Here is a 20247-nt window from a genome sequence, read left to right on the forward strand (position 1 = left end):
ACCAGGTTATACCTCATGCCATGTTTTTCGGCCCCAAAACTTGGACCGAACCACAAAAGGAGGGGGAGTATCAATATTCGTCAAAGATACCCACACCTCCAGGTTGGTGGCACAGCACGAAGCATCAGAGACTATCCATGTGCAACTAACAGTGGGTAAAACTGCCTTCCAGTTTATAGCCTGCTACAGACCACCCTCCCAAACCCAGGAACCCCCTCGGCCTTCCTGAGAACACTGGAAAATATGAAGGTCTCTCCAAACACCATTATATTGGGTGACTTCAACTACCCTAACATAGACTGGGAGTATTACTCTAGCTCCAACACCCTAGCCCGAAAGAATTTATAAACTCAAATGCTATGGAACAACTTGTTGCCACTCCCACAAGAGGGGAAAACATACTGGACCTGATCATCACCAACATGGGGACTCTATGCTCCAGACCAGAAGTGTATCCCTCACTGGTAAGATCAGACCATAAACTAATCTCACTAGATATTCACATCCCAACCCCAGCCCCTGCTCAGAAAACCACAGTGAAAAACTTCTCTAAAGCAAATTTCACACTCCTCAAAACCGAGGTAGAATCCTTCAAAGCCCCCGGGCCTGTGGAAAATACGGCCCAGACCACAGAATCCTTTATAAATGCATTCTATGAACACCTTCAGGAATGCATGGATCATGCTATCCCAAATAAAACCAAAACCCAATCCTCCAAAGTTAGGTGTCCTGTCTGGTGGACCCCAGCCATAAACAAACTATACAACAGAAGGAGGAAGCTACTACATGATAGAGCAAAATACCGAAAAGGGAAGGCATCTCTGATCAGTATTAGCAAAAAACTACAGGCACACATAAAATCATCTAAGGCCAGCTTCGAGAGAAAAATTGCACAGGACACTAAGGATAATCACAAGGCTTTCTTTAGTTATGTTAGGAACCTGGGTGGGAATTCCTAGATATGCTCAGAATTAGTCCAAAATAACAAAAAATACACCAAACCCACAGACATTGCCAACATCCTAGCTGACAGGTTCAGCGCAAACTTCTCCCCCCCCCCTTCCCCACCAAAAGGGCAAGTATCTATTCCAGCAGAGTGAGGCCCCCCTGACATCTCAGATGCTCAGGTAAGAGCCGCCCTCGCCAAAGCAAAAAACACAGCATTAATGGGACCAGACGGTGTCCCGGGCTGCGTCCTATATGAACTCCAAGAAGAACTAAACCCAAACATAAAACTACTGTTCAATCTCAGCCTTACTACAGGATATGTACCTAAAGAGTGGCGTACAGCAACAGTGGTCCCTCTCCACAAAGGTGGTGCCTCAACTGATCCTGGAAACTATCGCCCCATAAGCCTGACTAGCTTGGTCTGCAAAGCTATGGAAAGGATCATCATGGACCTCATAAATAAAGATATTGGGGACCTACAGACACTGGATCCTACCCAGTTCTGCTTTGTTAAGGGCAGATCCTGCCTCTTAAACCTGGTTGATTTCTTTGAAACAGTCACCAAGGCCATTGACGAGGGGAAGGTGGTCCACACAGCCTACCTGGACCTTGCAAAAGCCTTCGATACAATACCCCACTCGGGCATTATAGATAAGCTCACCAGCTTAAATATAAACCCCTATGTCACTAGATGGGTTGCAAACTGGCTCAAGGAAAGAACCCACATGGTTAGAATTGCTGGAGCTATGTCAGACTCCAAACCAGTTACAAGTGGCATCCCACAAGGCTCAGTCCTGGGACCTCTCTTGTTCGGTATATATTTCTCGGAGGTACAGGCTAACATGGAAGGACTGTGGCTGACCAAGTTCGCAGATGATTGCAAACTGGGTGCCATAATCGACTCTCCAGCCAACACAAGCATCCTACAAAAGGGCCTCATAGAAACAGACAACTGGTGTCAGAGCCATGGCCTCAAGCTAAACGCCAAAAAGTGTATAGTCATCCCCTTTGGCAAAAACAAAGTGCCCACAAATTACCACATAGGTGGTAATCCATTAAGTACGGAAGAAGTAATTAGGGACCTGGGGCCCCAAGTTGATAGCAATCTCTCATTTGACAACCACGTGGCCAAAGTGGTTAGAAAAACATTTTATATAGCCCACCTAATCATGAAGGGATTCACATCTAGATCAGGGGAGGTCATCGTGCCTCTTTACTCATCCCTCATCAGGCCCGTAATTGAGTACAATGCCCCTTTTGGGATGTACCTTACCAGACACCTGCAGCAACTGGAAAGACCCCAAAAGTACCTCACCAAGAGGATCAAAGGGCTCAAACAGATGCCATATGCTGCCCGGTTAAAGAAACTCCAGCTCTACTCAGTGGCATACCGCCTGCTCAGAGGCGATCTGTGCCTGATGTATAAAGCCATGTCCAACCTGGAATTAATGGACATGCTGCACCTCAGAAAATCCAAATCCCATTGAGCTACGTGCTCGAGAGACTTGAACCTCAGCACTAAAATAAATAGGACATGCTGGAGGGACAGATTCATAACCCAGAGGCTCCCTTCACTCTGGAATAAAATCCAAGTCCAGGTTAGGCAGAGTCCCTCATTGACTCTCTTCAAGAGGAATCTTGATGAGTGGATGGGAGATAGTAGGTTTACCCCTGGGTATCACTTCTGTGCCACTGTTAGACAGAGGCACAGTATACTAACCTCGAAAAAGGGCATAGCAAAATTCATTTAAAATGGGTGGTGAAAGCCAAACACACTCTGGCTAGGCTTATAAATGCCCTAGGGCAGATAGCCTAGTATGAACCTATGAACCTATAGATCTAGTTTTAAATCTTTCCCTGGGATTTAGTAAACTATGCATAGGCTTTGCACAAAGCTTACACAGAGTTTATGTGTGTGTGTGTGTGTGTGTGTGTGTGTGTGTGTGTGTGTGTGTGTGTGTGTGTGTGTGTGTGTGTGTGTGGTGATATATATTATGCAGCAGCGCTCATTGCATATTCATGCCACGCACTGAATTTAAACATAAATAAGCATGATTTCATGGCTGACAACAGTGTTGCCAACCAGGAAACTGTGTAAGCCAACACGCATAGCAATCCTGTTTAAGTCAGAGCAGAGAAGGTCCACAGTTTTGTGAAGAATGACACAATGATCATCAGAGCTAAACAGATAATAGTTTTCATAGGTCTCAATCTCTTAGTGCAAGATATCTGGACAAAACCCAACATAATGGGGGGACAATGACCCAGACGTAGGGACAGATTTGACATATTTGTTCTTTGGAAATATGCTGAAATAACAAGGGGTTTGTGTTAAGATATACTTTCTAAAGGATTTGAAGTCTGAAACTCAAATGTATGTAATTATTGAGTCACATCAGTCCTGAGATCCTTCCAGTGATATAGCATACAACTACAATTTTGATAAATACACCAAAAGATATACAAGGCAAAAATCTGGACATTCTGTGAAAATCTGGGCAGTTTAGAGGTATTATAATTATGTATATGGTCCAAACACAGTACAGGACAATGTATACAGTGCAGAGTATTGTGAAATTCCATTCCTGGCATTCTGGTGAGACCACAGGGGTTACTCACTAAGAAAACACAGTGCCTACAAACCATGCCATGATATATGTGGATAGACTGAAATCCATGTCACTGTAATCTGTATCATATAGGATGAGGTGACTTCTGCCTGGCCTCCAGGACAGTCTCTGACCCTGGCCTAGTGTTAATAGTGCACATCTACAAATCACATATAGTTGATGACATCAGCAGTGTCTGGTGAGGAGAATTCAGCAATAACAGTGCCCCACACACCAGTGTAAAAGGCTGCCTGTAATGTCAAGCACGTGTGCACACACACATACACACACACACACACACACACACACACACACACACACACACACACACACACACACTTGACTGCAGAAAGAAAAGAACCTCTACTTATCAAAGTACACAGACTGCAGAACTCAGTACTTTATGCAAGCGCCATAGCACAAGTCTGACATTTACAAGGCTGCAGTCCAACGTATAGTGTATGACATCAGCAGTGCATGTTGAGGAGAAGATGTTGGCAGGCCTGCATGAAATGGATTTATAGGTGTGTGCAAGTATCAAAATACTGTCTGTCCATGTGGTAACTGTAGGATACACATATCTGCTTTTCTGGCTAGACACATACACACACACACACACACACACACACACACACACACACACACACAGTTGACTGCAGTGAGAGCAGAATCCCTACCTATCTAAATACAAAGACTACAGAACTTAGTACTTTATACAAGTGCCATGGCACAAGTCTGGTTTTTACAAGGCTGCAGGACAACCTATAGTGCATGACATCAGCACTGGATGTAGAAGAGAAGATGATGGGAGGCTGCATAGGTTCATAGCTTCATAAGTTCCTAGATATTACTAGGCTAATGGCCCTAGGCTCTTTACAAGCCAAGCCATGTAAAAACCCACGTGCCCTTATTGAACATAGTTAGATGTTCTGTTCATTGTTAGCAAATTGATTTTGTGATCAGCACCAGCTGGCCTTGTCCATGAGGAACATAGGTGCCACCCCTGGGGTGAATTTACAATCACCCATCCAGCTATCAAATTTGCACTTGAATAGGGTCATTGAGAAGCACTGCTTCACATGCAGTAGGAGCCTAATACAAAGGAGCATCAATCACTGGGAGATATATATCTCTCTCCAGCATGGTCTGTTTATGTCACAGGCTAGGCTGAGATCCCTGGAGCAAGTTATTCCTGTTCCATTTGATTTGCAGATGTCCAGCATTTACATTGGGGCAGGGTCCCAGATTGCTATGTAGGCCAAGCACAGGTCACCTCTCAGCAGCCTGTATGATACTGAGTATAGTGACAGAGCTTTCAGTCTTTCCATATATATCATGTTATGGAAGCTCTGGATTCTCTTGGTCAGAAAACTTGGTGGTCTCTCCAGTTGCTGCAGGTTTCTGGTGAGGTACATAGAGAAAAAAGCATTGTACTTAATTAGTGGTCTGATAAGGGTCGAGTAGAGTGGACCTATGACCTTCCTGGTCTTGGATGCAATGCTCTTAGTTATGAGATGGGCAGTGTAGAATGTGTGTCTTACCATTACAGACACATAGTGACTGAAGGTTTAGATTGCTATCAAACTATGTCCTTAAGTCTGGAACCACTGACTTACAGATTAAAAGAGTGCTATGTATAACACAATAAGGAGGGCTGCTTTTTTACCAAAGGGGACAATGAGGCATTTTCTTGCTTTAATTTTAAGTCCATGAGTTTTTCACCACTCATTTGTCTGTGTCAGGCCTTTCTGTAATATGTTAACACAGTTGAGGGACTCTAAATGATTGCACCCAGTTGACAGTCATCTTCAGAGCTGGTAAGCCACAGGCCATCTACCTTCTCCTGGACTTCATAGAAATATTTTCCAAACAGTAGAGGGCCCAGCACAGATCTCTGTGGTACTCCACTGGTAACTGGTCTACTGGTGGAGGTTGACTGCCCAGGCTACCCATCTAGTAATGTATTGGTTAATCCCCAGGTGGGAGAGTTTCTCTATGATACCCTAATGGGAGATTGTGTCAAAGGCTTGGCTAAATCAAGATAGGTGGTACTCCACTGGTAACTGGTCTACTGGTAGAGGTTGACTGCCCAGCTTTGACAGTGTGTGTTCTGTTGGTGAGCCAGTTGGCTACCCATCTAGTAATGTATTGGTTAATCCCCAGGTGGGAGTTTCTCTGTGATACCCTAATGGGAGATTGTGTCAAAGGCTTGGCTAAATCAAGATCGGTGGTATGTCCTGTTATTCCTCCTCCAGGGCTTTAAGGACACTATCAAAGATGTACACTAGGTTCAATAAGCAAGCTCTACCCTTGACAAAACCAATATGGGTCAGGTCAAGAGTGTTGAAGGTCACCTATGTCACTGTGGATAAGGTCCATGATGAATCTTTTCATAGCCTTACAGAAAAGGCTGGTTAGGCTTATGAGTCAGAAGTTATCAGGGTCAGTTGATTGATGTGTAGACATGTTCAACTATTAAGATAGTTCTAGTTCTGCATATTACCAGATTGACGAGCATTGCATATCACATAACATTTAATATTAATGTATGTAGTGTAGTTGATATATTTTTGAAAAAGTACAGGAGACACAAGAGTTGCAGTGCAAGGGGGAGGCAACACCTGGCTGCATTGTAAATATGTGACATATTTTTCAGTTTGTTAAGTTTCCACATGTAGATTCATGGCATAAAGAGTAAAATGGACATAAACACCACTAATACATGCTAAATTTGCCTTGGCATAGCACAGCATGAGCAGTGGGTTTGTGTGGCAGTTGACAAACTGTTACCACATATGAGATACGCATTTCCATTCCTTTTTCTCTGTTTGCATGTTGAGTGTTAATACTGAATGTATGAGACACATCTGCTGCTTAAATGACTCTATGGCAGCAGGTGTAAATGCATTGAGATGTTTCTTTTTGAGCCCAGGTGCTACTGGGTTCAAATCCAGGTGTATCTAATACTTTAAAATAAATAGTAATAATGCAATGACATTATTCTTCATAGTACATTCAGCATGCATTACTGTGTGTTGACATAGCACAGTGGGGTTAAGTGGCATTGTGCGGAGGTAACTGCAACATTACAGATTCATTCACCATCGCATGGCATTGGTGCAAGATGCCAAACTCCATGCAAATACAGAGGCCAAAAAGTGAAGGGATCAATCACTTTTTCTGCTACTTATGTGTGTTGTGTGTGATTCTATTTTTTGACCACATTATAGGTGTTAAAATGGGGTAGATAGGAAAGTAGTGTAATGGGGAGTAAGCACGGGGAAGAACTAAGGGAAAACAATACAGGAATGTGCAGGCGGGAGGTACGTAAGAACCATAGTTATCCATTTTTTCAATAGCAAAATCTTATAATATGTGTAGAATATTATCAGAATTTGGACTGTCACCTCCAGAGAGAGGTGACACACAATGTAATCATGTTGTGTAGCCAATTAGACCAAAACAAGTGTATCAAGAAGACATGTGTGCAAAATGGACAGCTATGTATGTGATGATTTTTTTTGTGGGACAGGTGCCCATTTTTCTTTTTTAATTTGCGAAGAGGGGAATGCTAAGTAAGGGATGTAGGTATTTTTGAGTCAGGCGTTGGGTAGGTGAGGAAGCAAATGCAAACAAACAAGACGGATGGTGAGGGACACAAAAGGTTGGGGGACACCATGATTGGGGTGGTGGATGAGACACCATAGGCTCATGCTCATCAAACATGGAGATAGTGAGAATCGAATCCCCACCCACTGGACTGTCATCACTGTCCCCTTACTTCACTGGTGGCTAGAGTGCTTGAAGTCTTCTCCTCCTATGGACCATGAGGGACAGCAGCCTCTCCATCTGGCATAGGTGTACACCAATGGTGTGGTGCACCACCCTACTCACCAACCCTGGCATCTCCTAGTGGGTGATGAAATCACTACCTCTACCACTGTTCCTGGAGTGGAGCTGCTGGGGCAGTACTACCTGAGGGCACAGGTAGTGCAGGGGCAGCAGAGGCTGTGCTGCCATGTTAGCTTCCATACGTGCTGGGCATTGGTGCTGAAGCTGGTGGAGTAGGGGCAGGTTAATCTATGAGGGCTAGCCTACCTAACTTTGTCATGTAGCATTTAGTGATTTGATATAGATGGATGACATGGAGACATTTTGAAGACGCATAATATAAAATAAAAAAAGAAAGATAAGGGTTGGGGTGAGAGAAAAAAAAGATAAAATTAGTATCATCATATGTGACTTACAATGTATTAACAGTAGTATACAACTATTTTGTCTGAAGTATTACATTTAAGTATATGTCCTAACAAATACACACTATAACTACAGATTATTGAAAGTAATCTTTGAAATGTGCATATAGTGCACATATGTGTGTTCCAGTTATACAGATTACAGTTAACAGCAGGAAATTCATGACACTTGTATAGAGTTTAATTTAATGTAAATATTTATTAAAGAAATCCAGTTACTTGTGGTATTTGAACCCAGAATCTGTAACTACAGTCATATTTTACTACTAAAGTTGGTTTGTGCTACAGACTAATGCACGCATACTTCCTCTTACAGTTAGGATATGCATGCTGTATTTGTTACAACTGTATAAAACACCCAAAAATCTATCTTTAACTTTTTAAAGCTACAATAACACTTCTCTTGTGCTGCACACATACCAATTGCTTCCCACAGTCTATCCAATCAAGCAACATGAGCCCATCTGTTGAACTCTATGTGGGCGTTAGCTGGGGAAAGAACAGAAAAGGACAGAAGAGCATTATGCATACCAATCTTGCCTATATTTAGCTTTCTAAGTATTAAAAAATATCTCTTATTATCATACTTACACAGCTGTGGGATGTCCACAGTCTCAAATTCATTCAACCAGTGGTTGAGGGTACACATATGTAGGTCATTAAAATGATGCCTACACTGTTCTCCAGTGCGTGGGATTCCAGTAGCACTGGATACAGCCTAAGCTAAACTACTTCATGCCTCAGACTTGTACTGGGAGCCAGAATAGTCCCTCCTGCAGAAGCCTTTGCCTGTGGTGCTTTACCTGGAGTCCAATAAATATTTTGACTCCTGGGCACCCCACATCTGTGCCATAAATGAAAAGCTTGAACGGGATAGCATTGAATATGATAAAGGCACTGCTTACCAGAAGCCCCACCCACACAAGAGAAGTTGAATCCCTCCACTCGTTCTCACAATAACGAGCACAACCAGACTGCTGACAGGCTTCATGCACAATCTCCGAGGTGCAGCTATGCAGAAGTAGCAGGAGATGTGAGCCAGCAACAATCAGAAGGTACCGGATGGAATGGTCACTTACATAACAACAACAAGAATAAATATTCAGTCAGGAACACCAACTCGAAAGTGAGTGATGGGAATTTTAATCAAAACAATGGTGCTCCCAACCAGGAATATAATTATAACAGTAACTCCCAAAATGTTCACAGGAGGGGGCGGTCCCAGAGAAACTCGATGAACAACCCAAGAGTATTGAATGCCAACAACCAGAGAAGCAACAACATGGCCCAAAGGTAACTGTTGGCCCAGCTAGACACAACCTAGCTGGTTTCTCTAGTTCTGGTTTTAACATAATTTTTAACAGTGACCAAGATTTTAAGATTTTCAGTTATTCAAATATGGTTGTTGACACTTCTTTAGCAGATTTACTTGCAAGGGGCTTAACTTTTGTCCCTGACCACAGGGCGGTCTTATCCAGGTCGATAGTAGACTTAAAACTTTTTACACGGAAATTGAACCTGGAAAGTATGTTCTACATCCAACCAGTGGTCCATAGGGAATGCAGGGTTTTGAGCACATTCAGCCCACCCTTAACTTCTTCTTTGTCAACATTTGAATGGATATGTGAGTTGGACTTACATAATGTGCTGGAAAACAGAACTTCTGTTTCCTAAAACAAGATTTTGAATTTTAGTGAACAAGACTGGGACTTATTGGGTTCTTTACACCATCATAATGTACGGGTGGTTAAACCTGATAAAGGTGGAGGCCTTGTATTTTTTGATGGGTTTGACTATAAAAACCGTATGCTTAGATTATTGAACACGAATAACTATGAGCCAGCATCATTAAATGAAGTAAATAGGGCCCAGCAGAAAGTGAAAGTATTTCTGAACAACTTGTTTATTGAGTCTAGAATTTCTATTGAATTGTACATCTATCTGTCTTGTTTAGCCCCTCTTACACCAATCATTTTTGGGATCCCGAAGGTCCATTAGAGTTTGGATGACCCCCCTTTGCGACCAATTGTAAATGGAAGAAACTCGATTACGTACCAATTAGCAAAGTATGTTGACACTATATTAAAGAAATTGGTAGAACAAGTAGAACATATATGTAAAGACTCTTGGTCCTTTTCAAAAAGCATCAATGGCCTTGAGTACAAAGATGATGTATTCATGACCATTGATGTTAAGGACCTTTATATGGTTATTCCTGTAGACACGGGCATTGGATGGGTGCCTAGTTTTATTCTTGAAAAGAGTTGTACTGCAAGGGAAATTGAGTTGTTTCAAGAATTTTTAGATCTGATTTTATCCAACAATTATTTTATGTTTGAGGAGAGATATTTCTTACAAAAGACAGATGTCGTGATGGGCTCTCCATGTGGGGCAAGTTTTGCCAACATAGTGATGGCCCATTGGGAGCAGCAATTCATATTTAATAACAACACATTTAGTAAAAATATAGCCTATTACACCAGATATTTGGATGATGTGTTTATTATTTTTGAAGGAAGTCTAGACACTATTCTGACTTTTATCGAATATTTAAATGGTACAATGCAATTTTTGTCCTTCACTCATAGTTTTGGAACAGATAGTATAGCATATTTAGATATTGACCTATACAAGGACAGGAAGAGCAAAGTTTTTAAAGCTAGAATCCACAGAAAACACACCTACTCCAATTAATTTCTTCATTTCACCAGCTGTCATTCTTAACAGCAAAAGAGATCTGTCGTCAAAGGCCAACTGGTCAGGGCAGCCCGTATGGTCTCTGATGACAATGATTTCATAATAGAATGTCAAACATTATGTGACATGTTTTTGAAATGAGGGTATCCCCTCCAATTATTGGAAGAATTGATTGGTGAGGTGCAGTACAAGAGGAATAATGGCATATTTAATCCTATTTTGACAACACGATCTGGCACCAACACTAATAATTGGCCCAATAGGGAACATAACCAATCTGATATGTTGAATCCATTCAAAGTAACTTTTACTACCACTTATAGTGTGGATGCCTCAGATAAACAACAGATTTCATACAAGAATTGGAGTTTGCTAACCTTAGATGAACATTTGGGTGTTATGGTTGGGCTAAACTTTAAGAACCTATTAGAAAGAAGTAGGGTTCCACAGGCAAGGGCGCCAGGCATGTACAAATGTGAAAGCTGCAATTACTGCAGGCACATGGAGGTTGGCAACTCTTTTACCATTAGGAATAAGAGATACTGTATTAATAAAAGATTTAATTGTGCTACTAAAGGTGTGGTTTATTTGGCAAGTTGTAAACTGTGTTCGTGTATCTATATTGGCAAGACCGATCGTAACTTCGGGGACAGAGACTATGAGCACATGTACAGTATTAGGAAATCCAAACTGGAAAAAGCTTTGGCTAAGTATATCCATGAAAACCCCCAACATAGTTTTACTTTCATGGCCATTGATTGGGTAGAACAGGATCTTAGGGGGGGGGGCATTCTTTGAAATTAGAACTGTGTGAGTTATTATTGCAGATAAAAGTGAATACCTATAGCTCTCCAGGTTTAAACAATTTGTGCTCTTAACCCTGTGTCCTTAAACTAAGGAGCTTACAAAAATAAACATGTAGGTTCTTTATCAGTATTTTCCAGTTTGTGTGTTGTATATTTATTAATATTTTTACAATATGCTTCCCTGCACTTTTAAATTTCCCTTGCACTTTTGGATAAAAAACAGTTTAATAGCAGTCTTTTAAAACATGATTTTAATAGATTATTTATTTCTTAAATTAAGCGATTTTTTACTATATGTATTCTTAGTATAGTATAATGTCTGCTTTTTAGAATAGGTTGCATGTGGGTTATTCACAATTTTACAACTAGGATTTTAATTTAATATATTATAATTTAATATAACTTAAATTAATTTAACAACAAATTTTTAGACAGTAAGTATGCACTTTATTTGGTCATTTGATACAGTTTCATATTCATTGAATTCCCTTGTTGAGAAGAACTGTACCTTTTAGACTTTTAATTAATTAATTTAATTAATGTGGTCATGTGACTAGTTTTAATATACCTAAATATGGTTAGTCTTCTTTGTTTTACTTGTCTGAAGAAGTCTTGCTCAATGAAGCAAGACGAAAGTGCTAACTTTTATTGTTTTCTTGTTTTGGAATAAACCTGGTACCGTTAAAATTTATCCTGCTACTTGTGGCCTATATCTTCAAACCATACTTATTTATTTATTGGTATTTGTTTACCAGGAAAGTCCACTGGGCCAAGAGAACCCATTTTCGGCGGAGGCCTGGGGAGAAAAGCTCCATAGTATAACAGTACATAAAATATAAAACAGTACATAAATTATAAAAACAGTTAAAGGATACAAGGAATATACACAAAACAGTAATATACAATAGATGAAAAGGTGTACAAACATGCATTATGTACAGATTTACACAGGTAAAAGTTACCATATAACAGTTATTTGCGCATGTATTAATTTAGGAAGTCACACACTGAGTGATCACACAATCATTTATAACTACCGCTTGTATTAGTTGCATAGTCTTGTTTTATCTGACCAGTAATCTGAGACATGCAGTCTGTAAGGCATCCTTGTCCTTAAAATGAATGAGAATATTACATGGCAATTATATACAGTTGTCAACAAATGAAGGGGAGGTTGGATGTTAATGAACAGAACCTGTGAATTGTGCGCTACTTACTTATATTTCCAACCTTGATAAAATGACTTCTATACACTTTGTACGTCTAACCTGGTACACCCACTGGAGATAGGACAGTTTGCATTGCTGCTGTGTTTTCCTTCTGCCTACCAGTAATTATTCACAGTTACAATCCAGTAACAAACAAGCACTGAGGGAGTGACTGCACTATGTTTACATCTCTTACATGGAGCCAAGTATTTGGGATTCAGCAAATCTAATGAGTGCACACCTCATTTGCATCTTCACCATGCTGACAGTCCTGAATCTACACCATAAAAAAGGCAACCATGTAGCTAGGGAATCTGAAGGTGAGGAGACTTGTTTGTGTGGAGAACAGAGAAAAGAGGCTATTACTTTGGGATATATCCGCACAGAAGTTTACTGAACGTGAGAAGGTATGCTTGCATTTTTCAGCTATATGCTACATATGCTGACATGACATTCAGAAAAAAATCTGTTTGTATATATATATATATATATATATATATATATATATATATATATATTAACAAGTGCTACACTTTTAAATGTATGCATTAGTTGGAAATGTACTGATGGCATGAGCGCATTTGTTGGGGCATTTCACAGGTATACATGATTGGCAAGACCTTAAAATAGAATGTTCTGTGTAAAATCTGTAAACACTTTTCAGGGCTATTTCATTTGATAGCACTTTTAGCATTTCAATGATGGTTTGTTAGCAAAGTGTGTCATTTGCCTGTTCTTTAGAAGATGGGGGAGCAAAGCTGCATCTGCATTTCTGTTATGGTAAAACAAGGATATGTTGCTATTGTTACTCTCCCTTTTTTGACATCATGCCTGTTGCTTGTTTCAGATTTCTAAACTATTTATGTTTCTCCAGAGGGTAATACTGAAATGCTACCTTTTTGGTTTTATTTGGGAACAGTTATTTTGTAGTTATGTGATACTTATGTGTATTATCCTTCTGTTGTGTTTTAGGACTATGGCACCCAGTCATCTCAATCATTGAAAACCACCCTTCAGTGACCCTGAAAATCAGGTCATTGTGGAAGCTTTAAGATGACATGGTGCCTCTCTGCTTGAGAGGGAAAGTAGAGATATGTCAGGCAGAAAGCAAATTTGGCAGTGGATAGTTGCAGATGTGAATTCAGTAGGCAGCCATAACAGGACATATGATCAGGTGCAGCATAAGGCCACTGACATGATCTCATCTGCACAGAGAAGAGCAGTTGCAGTGGCCCATGATCAGATGGGTGCTGGGGGAGGGGCTGCTACAGAGTCACCACTAACAGCAAATGAAGAGTTTCTGTCCACAGTCAGGAATCCAGATAGCTCCCAGGAAAGTGCACAACAGCATATCCTTGACATCGGTGCTACTGTTTCAAGGACAGCAAGTATGCCCCAGGAGGAGCTTCCAGTTAGGCCTTTGTACCTCAATTATTAAACACTGTTGTATAGTAAAATATTTACATCACTACATTAGTTCTGTTTAACAAGAAATTAGTTGGGGGGGTGGAAGATTGCTACAGTTACCAACACATTCTCATTAATTACACATGGGGCTTAGGTTGCGCTTGTCATTCAATTATTGTTGAAAGTATAATTAATGGACATATAAAGGGCAAAAAATTGTACCCTCTCTGTTACTGTTAATTCTGATGATGCTGTCCTTACCTTTTACTTATCTTCTTCCAGGACCATCTGACATAGGGTGCATACCATAATCTGCACATGGTAAGCCAAACATTTTTATGTCAGTACTGATGAACAGTTCAAAAAATATTTTAGTGTGTGATGTTGATGCCAGGACTGTTGTGTGTATTGCTGTACTGTCTAATAGTGGCACCACTGTTATTTTGTGACCATACATTGGAATAGACTAGTGTAGGTATTCATTTGTTCATGTGTTTGTTGCTTATTATCACAGGTGATCCTGACAGTGGAAGTGTGGGAATTCTACCACCTGATGTCAGAGTATCAGTAGACTCTGATGATGATGGTGGCAAAACACAGGCACAGTCAGGGGGTGCAGAGGTTGAATCTGGCATTTATTTATTTTCAGTTTGATTACCGGGGAAGTCCACTGGGCCAAGAAGTGTCCATTTTCTGTGGATGCCCAGGGAGAAAAGCTCCATAGGCAATACAATACAATCAAGGTTACATAATGTTAGAGGTAAAATACAAGAGAAAAAATCATACAGTCAGGAAAATGCAAATACATAATATACATTGTAAGACAGATTTTTTTTTCCAGACATTGAGGTTGACATACAGCCATCTCCTGAAATTCCATCGGACACAGACAGTAAGTCTATGCCTACCCATTCCAGTCAGCCCTCAGATATTGGACACGTGGAGGGTGAGATAATCGATCGGTGATGTGGGGTTACTACAGCTTCAGTGCCTGTTGACTCTGACCACAGCCAAAGTGTGGGCAAGGTACCAGGCAGGAGGGTTGTTAGGGGTGCTTGGAGGAGGCCTGCTGTCCATCCTTCACCTGAGCCAAGTATCTCTTGCTGTGCCACTCAACATCTGTTTAGCCTTGTCATGGAGGCACAAGCATGTTCCCATAGGTCCTCCAGAGAAATGCTTAGGGTTATAGATGTGGCACAGGCTGACATGCATGACTGCCTCCACCATGTTGCCAATATAATGGCTCAGATGAATGACACATTGGAAAGGGCGGTGTCTGTAATGGAGCATCTGCTGAGAGGGGACTGCATCCTCCTGGGCATAGGTCAGCCACATCATCTGCTGTTAGCCAACATGACCGTGCCAGATCACGCTCCCATATTGGCAGTATGTCCACTCCTTTGTCAGTGCTGTCAACACCTAGATGTGGCAGGCCATGGTGTCATGGTCCTGGCATCAGTCATGTTCAGGTAGCAGCAGTGCATCTGACCATGGGCATGGACATGCCAGTACAAGTCCTGGCAGAGCCAGTTCTTGTGGTCGGATACAACAATGATGAACTGCCACCTCTAACATGCATGGCTCACACCTGTCAGACATACCAAGACATAGATTCAGCACAGAGCTTGGCTGTGTTCATGCAGACATTCACACTCCAATTTCATCTGGAGGACCCATACACACACACACACACACACACACACACACACACACACACACACACACACAACAGTTACATGGTTCAGCTGTGCAGCTTAAAACTCATTTTGTCTCACTGGCCATTTGTTGGTTTATCCAAATGTCTTCCTGCTTCTCTTTCTTACTCACACATACTCACCGACATTTTGTGTCAACCCAGGCTTCCTGCACCCCACACAACACCCTGTGCAACTAATGATAACTGTGCCGTATCCTTGTTTTCTGTCTTTTGGATTCTGTGATATATAAGCATTATGTCTGATGCTCAAGGTGCATAGCTGACTTAGTGCTTAGTATATCTGCATTTGTTATTTATTATTTATTTTATTTATTTTATTTGAAGTTTGTTTACCAGGATAATCCACTGGACCGAATGAGCCCATTTTCAATGGAGTCCTGGGGAGAAAAGCTCCAAAGATACAATGTCAAAAACAAAGTGTCAAAAATACAAATAAGAATAAAGTCAATTATAATACGTGGAAAATAACATCTAACTTAAAGTAAAATATAATAGGTAGAACATAACATCTACTGTTTGATAAGTATCACAGTAGTACATATAAGCACAAGATAGTATTAAGAAAACAGGAAATGCAACAGAACTGCAATACAAGAATAACAAATAAGTTTACAATTTTTAATTTCTATATTCAATAGTAAATGTGAGGAGAGAAAGTATATGTTAAGAATATTAGTTAGTAGGTATGCACAGATAGTATTTACATAAGTGGTTGACTATAGTAGGAGTGTTCCTATAGAAGGGAAGGGATTATAGAATAAGGAGTGTGAAGTAGCTGGAGGAATTTATGCAGGGTGGGTACAGGAGCATTCCCAGTGAGAAGATAGGTGTGAATGGAGGAGAGATTTAAAGATAGGAAGGCTGCTGGTAGTACGGATGTGTGATGGGAGGGAGTGATGTTGAATTAGTAATTGTACCTTTGACTTATATTGGTCTTAGAAAATTAGACAGCTGATAGCATAAAAATGTTTCCATCTTTATTGTTAATAATTTTGTGAGGGCTGTGCAGTCTGAAATGTGTATCATTACTTTATAACTTCTCTCTTTAATGATTTTCCAGTACAAATGTATGGTACTAAACTGAGGGTATGCAGTGATCATCACTACCTTTGAGAGATATGACTGTATGAATTTTTGATGTCTGAGGACTGCTTCTTAATAATGGACACATATAAGTCAAATAAATCTCTCCTGTTACATGTTAAGTTAATTTGTCTACAAATCTTCCACCTTTTACTTACTTACACTACCAAGTAACAACATGCAAGGATATGCTAGTCATTCATATTATTACACAATGCACTTCAGGTTCAACACTTACCTTGTAAATCCAGCAGTTGCAACAGCTTTAGTTCAGGGCTGACTCTGTCTGATGCAAGTAGTACACAACCATTACATGGGTAGGTAAAGGCTGTGAGCATTGTCTGACATCAATGTTACTATATGTATGTACATAGGAGGAAGGTTTTATACCCTTAGGTGGTGAGTGAGTGTGCTATGTGTTGTCTCTTAGCCAATTTGAAGGCATATTGGGCATTTCTACATATGCCTACACCCACAGCAGCTGCTGCTTCCCCCTCTGACTCCTCACCTGTGTGTGGCTGTGGTGACCTTGGCATTGGTGGTGGAATGTGTGCCCATTCCTCTTGTTAATCCTGCTGAAGCTGTTTTCCTCAAGATGCTCAGGATGATATTGTGTAGCATGGCACATCCTGTGAATGTTTCTGTACATGTATGTGGACTGTACTGCAGGACTCACCCAAATGTATCTAGGCACTGGAACTGCAACTTCAGCAGCCCAAACACACTCTCTATGATGTTTCTCATTTGAGCGTGTGCCTCATTATGGTGTTCTTCAGCAGGTGTGTGTGCATTTCTGATGGGTGTCATCAGCCATGGTTCCAGTGCATAACCTGCATCCTCAGGTAAATGACCCTGTAGGATACCCCCCTAGTGAACATCTGATACAGTTGGGAAGTGTGCCATATATCTGAGTCATGGTAACTGCCTGGGTTGTCAGCACACACATTCAAGATGATTCCCTTGGCATTACACATAACTTGGCAATTAATAGAGTGGAAGTCCTTTCTATTAATGTAGAGCCTTCCCTGTTCCCCAGGTGGTGCCTTAACTTCTACATGTGTGAAATCTTTGGCACCCAGTACTTTGGGGTACTGTGCTACAGGGTAGAACTCCTGCATATTTCTGGCCCTATCCTCAGGAGTACGTGGAAAATATATGATGTCACTAACATGTTGGAGCATAGCATTCAGGAACTGATAGAGGGTCCTAGATGCTGATGTCTGTGACACCCTGAGCATGTCCCCTGTTTGTCTCTGAAAGGTACCTGCAACTAAAATTCTAAGTGCTACACATACCTTTGTCTGCAATGGGATGAATTCCCCTTGGTTTGTCCTGGCTCTGAGATGAGGATAGCAGAGGTTGCAGAGTTCCTGTAGTGTTAATCTATCCACCCTGTAGCGGTCTACAATTTCCATGTCATGTGGATTGTGATAAGTTATCTACAGTCTGAAAACTCTTCTCCTTCTTGGCCTTGGTCTATTTTCAACAGCAGCAGTATATATTTCATCCTATTGCACATACACATGAATTAAAGCAACAGCAGCCCCTAACATTGTTTCCATGGAGACTCCTTTCGTTGGCAGTATTCCAATAGGTTTTGGAATGTGCAGGGAAAACCAGCACTGAGTTTACACAGTTGCTTTATAAGTTTTTGAATAGCTCCTCCATCTTGGATTGGTTGATTAGCATACAGTTCAGCTGCTTATGTTGTAATTTGCATGCCACAGTGTTTACCTTGTTTGCACAGTTGTGTGGTGCTCTATACTCCATGTAGATCTGTTTTTTTTTAATCCAAAACAGTGCGCTACTGGGTGCGTGTCATGGCATAACATGCACACAGTGTAAATGGACTGTGTAGGCTTTATTGAATCTGTTCGTGTCTCTTTTTATTAACTATAATTTATTTATTTATATTTTCCATTTGTTAACCAGTGTAGCCATCTGATTGAAGTAGACAATTTTCAGACTCAGCTCTGGGTGCAAAAAATAATGCAAAAAATGTGATAATAGAAGCAATGAAATATTATTACAAAGAAATTCCATAATTATTTGACAGTGGCTGCCCACTTACCTGGTGAAGAAATATTAAATAAATAAATAAAAATAAACTAAAACTATAGCTGTTTTGTTGCATAAAAACAGGACTGAGGTTGGATGTATTTGCAAAAAACTTCCAAGTGATATATATATATATATATATATATATATATATATATATATATATATATATATATATATATATATTTATATATAGGCCTATCTATATATACTTAAATATATATATATATATATATATATATATGTGACTGGATGGCCATATTCCAAGTTGTGGCAGTGATGCTGTGAGGAAGTGCCAGCTATGCCAGAGAGAGAGTAGGGCAGGACATGTGTAACATATGCCAGCATAGCTAGCTGAAGTTTTGTAAAAAAAAATATTTAATTTGTACATCAAACTGATTTGTACAGATGCTTGTGTCAAAAAATATTTGTAAAGCTGCTTGTGTTAAAAATGTATCAACAGTGGGTCCTGCTGGACAGAAAATAAATATACATGTATGTCAGGCTATATTGTGGCAACTGCTGAAATGGATATATCTCAACAGAGGATACTGGAAGGTAAGTGGTTAGGCTCAGCCCAGCTTACCTTAGGAAAAATACTTTGAAATTAAATTACTTGGTATAAGCCATAAAGATTCTATCTCACAGGTCTGAATGCAGACAGAGACACAACATCGATGGAAACAAGGACTAGAAATCCTGCTGTATTGTCCTTAGTGGTAAACTAATTGCTACCATGGAAGGGTGGAAGTGTTGAAATGGTTTTATAGCTTCCAGATGCTGCAACACAGCTTAGCAAAGCCCTATGTATGCGTATTGTGACACATATGTGCAGGATCCTGGTTCAACTTCTAGTAAAGGGGGTAGTGTGGGAACCACAGAGTAAGATGACCAGATGTGATGTCATTCTGTAATCCAGCACTGAAATGAAGCTTTAATACTACATGAGACAGAAGTCTCAGGGCACTCTGTTTTAGGGAACCTGACAACAAAGACCATTCACCCACATCACCTTGCCTTGCTCTATTAAGTAAGTAGGAACCAGTAATTCTGTAGATCAGACAGGAAAATATAGTGAGATTAGTTAAGTATTGTTTTTTGTATCTGTGTTATTTTTAATATTTCCTGTGACTCAAACTCCGGTGTTTATTGTAATTAGATATTCAGTATTTTCATGTTCATTTTATTATTTATTATTAAATATATTTAAACTTTTCATTGTGGCTGGTCTTTTAGAGATTATTTTAATCTTTGAGAATGCTTATATTTATTGGTGACACTGTGGATGCTCCTGAAAGTATTGCTGTTTGGTCAAGTTTACCATTGCTATTAGTTTTAATTTCACTCAGTATAATTGGGTACCCCAGTAAGAGCCTTAAAGTAGCTGGCTGGTGGCAGTGAAACTATACCTTATAGTCTGGGTGAAGGTGGCACAGCAGGTGAATATGTGCCAGCCTT

The sequence above is a fragment of the Protopterus annectens genome, chromosome 1.part0, assembly GCF_019279795.1.
Source record: "Protopterus annectens isolate FY-2018-M chromosome 1.part0, PAN1.0, whole genome shotgun sequence".
Taxonomy (NCBI): Eukaryota; Metazoa; Chordata; order Ceratodontiformes; family Protopteridae; genus Protopterus; species Protopterus annectens.